The sequence below is a fragment of the Rhamphochromis longiceps genome, linkage group LG7 (assembly GCF_057381845.1).
Source record: "Rhamphochromis longiceps isolate RC_006_pf linkage group LG7, R_longiceps_female_GT1.1, whole genome shotgun sequence".
Lineage (NCBI taxonomy): Eukaryota > Metazoa > Chordata > Actinopteri > Cichliformes > Cichlidae > Rhamphochromis > Rhamphochromis longiceps.
In genome coordinates, this window is record NC_140563.1 from 34,752,183 (window position 1) to 34,755,562 (window position 3,380).

Genomic DNA, 3,380 nt, shown 5'->3' on the forward strand with positions numbered 1-3,380 from the left:
CTTTTGATGTTTGAGCTAATAAATGGTAGGTCTGAAATCTCTAGATCCTTGCATAGTGCCTGTTCAACATCTAGCCAGGGCTCAACTAAGAAGGTATGTTTTAACCATTCTGAGATGAACTGAAGCCTGTTGGCTAAGAAGTATTGGTGAAAATTAGGCAGATCTAATCCTCCTCTATCCTTGGTTCTTTGTAGCGTTTTTAAGCTAATACGCGGGGGTTTATCTTTCCAAAGGAATTTGGAAATATATGAATCCAGAGATCTGAACCAATCTTGTGATGGTTTGTTAGGGATCATCAAAAATAAGTAATTTATTTTTGGCAAGATCATCATTTTTATAGTGGCGACCCTTCCCATGAGTGATATGGGTAAAGATTTCCATCTAGTCAGATCGCCTTCTACTTTCTTTAGAAGTGGGATGTGGTTTAGTTTAGTTAAGTCTGAAAGCTTAGGAGAGATATTAATACCTAAATATTTAATGTTTCCGGATTGCAGTGGGGCAGAGGAAGAATTATGGAAGGAGCAGTTAATGGGGAGAACTGTAGATTTTGGCCAGTTAATTGAATAATCTGAAACTCTTGAAAACCAGTTTATTAAAGTAATTACCTCAGAGAGGTTGGTTTGTGTGTTTTGCAGAAAAAGCAACACATCATCCGCATAGAGACTGATTTTATGTTCTATGTTCTTACATTTTATGCCCTTAATTGTTGTAGCCTGTCTAAATGCTGCTGCTAGAGGTTCGATAAAAATTGCAAAAAGTGAAGGGGAGAGTGGGCATCCCTGTCTGGTGCCCCTCAGGAGACAGAAGCTGGAGGATGTCTGGTCATTTGTTCTGATACGAGCCGTTGGGGAATTGTATAATATTCTTATCCAGTTTATGAAAGAGTTTCCAAAACCAAATTTGTGTAAAGTTGCGAATAAAAATTTCCAATTAACTCTGTCAAATGCTTTTTCTGCATCTAGAGATAATATTATGGCTTCGATGTTTTTATCGTATGAGTAGTCTATTAAATTAAGTAATCTACGAGTGTTTGTTGAGGAGTGCCGACCTTTTATGAAACCAGTTTGGTCAGGATGAATTAAGAGGGGGGTCATTTTCTCTAATCTCTTTGAGAGAGCTTTGCAGATTATTTTAAGGTCTACATTTAAAAGAGAAATTGGACGATAGCTTGAGGGAAATAAAGGGTCTTTGCCTGGTTTTAGCAGGAGACTAATGTTGGCAGAATTCATATTTGGTGGTAGTCTGCCCTTTTCCTCGATTTCCTGCAACATGCTGTGGAATACTGGTGCCAGAATTGTCCAGAATTCTTTGTAGAATTCTGCAGGGAAGCCGTCTGGACCTGGAGCCTTATTATTGGGCATACTTATCAGGGCTTCCTGGAGTTCACTTGGCGTCAGTGGCGAATCCAATTCCATTGCTTGACTGTCTAGTAATTTTGGAAGAGTTACGTTGTCAAGAAACAGATCAATTTCATTTTTAGATGGGTTTATTTGTGGTGAGTATAAAGTTTCATAGAAATCCCTAAAAATGTTGTTTATTCTTCCAGGATCATATATTGTGTTCCCCGATAAATCTTTAGCAGCACATATAGTTGTTTTTTCTTTATTTATTTTTAGCTGGTTAGCTAGAAATCGACCTGATTTGTTACTGTGTTCAAAATTCTGCAAGCGAAGTCTTTGTATAAGGAATTGTGTTTTTTTATTAATAGTTTCATTTAATTCTAGTTTTGTTTTGCATATTTTGTTCAATGTTTCCTGATCTTGGTGGGACGCGTAGGCTTCTTCTAGTGATTTGATGTTTTTTTCTAATTCCTGAATATTTTTGTTTTCTTCTTTCTTTTTGTGTGATGAGAAAGAAATTATTTTACCTCTCATCACAGCTTTCCCTGCTTCCCATAGAACAGAAGCAGATATTCCGGGAGTGTCATTAAAGTCTAAATATGAAGTCCATTCCTTTTTAAAGTATTTAATAAAGTCTTCATCTTTAAGTAGTGATATATTAAATCTCCAGTTTTTACTTGGCGTAGTATTATTCTTGTGCATTAGTGTTAAAGATACAGGAGCATGATCGCTGACAGCTATAGGATGAATCTCAGTGTCTGAAATGTCACACAGCAGTGAGCTGCTGACCAAAAAATAATCCAGACGAGAGTAAGAGTGATGAACATGCGAGAAAAAAGTATATTCCTTACTGGTGGGGTGAAGAGAGCGCCATGCATCGCAAAGACCAAAGTCGTTCATATACTGTTTGATTATATTTGTGGACTGCCAATTACGCTGAGTTCCTGTTGTGTTGAGCCTATCCATTTCTTCATTTAGTCCAAGGTTGAGGTCACCGCCAAGAATGAGTGTGCAATCAAGGTGTTCAGAGAGTGCACTAAAAAAACCGTGGAAGAATGAGGGTTCATCAACATTTGGACCATATATACTAACAATACATAGTTTTTTGTTCAATATTGATAGTTTAATAATTAGAAATCTACCCTCTGGATCTATAACTGTATCGAGTACTGTAAAATTAACATTTTTATGTATTAAAATTGCTACTCCCCGTTGTCTAGAATTATAACCGGCTGCAAACACGTTAGGAAACTCAGGTGTTTTAAGTTCATTTAAACCTGTGACAGGTTTGTGAGTTTCTTGTAATAAAACAACATCTGCCTGTAGTTTTTTAAGCTGGTTAAATATTTTTAACCTCTTTCCTCTGGTGCCAGCTCCATTTACATTCCATGTGACAAACCTCAGCATGCCCTTAATTGTGCGTGTATGTTTAATGATGTATGCTGGGTGTTTCGTTTAGACAGGTGGCTGAAAAACGAGCCAAAATCATCCCCCCTCCACCACCATGCTTGACAGTTTGTATGAGGCTATGTTTGGTAATCTGGCTGTGTGCATTATGGATCACTTTGCAAGCCTTCTGGACCAATGATAAGATCAGTTTGTTCAGATGAAGCTTTGCAAACCTGAGGTGTGCTGTCATGTTCTTTTAGAGAGAAGACTACTCTTCCTACTGGCAACCCATCTAAACAAGCCATACTTATTCAGCCTTTTTCTAACTGAACTGTCATGAACACTAAAATTTAATGTGCTAAACGAGGCCCATGGAGTCTCAGAGGAAGCTCTTGGCAGTGCAGTGAGCGCTCACTGACCTTGGGGTGAATCCACTGGCAAGATTGTGACATTGTGTTAAAACACAGCTAATATAGAGGTGGTCACACTTGCTTTTTGTCAGCAGCATGTGACTACTACCTGCCCTCTTTATTCCTATGGAAGCAAGTAAGTGTGTACTTCAGTCAAGTGAAAAAACTGTTCTAAATTTATACTTGAGAAAAGGTCGACTCCACCACTGGTCCAGTTTTAACTACTTTTCAAACAAAAATA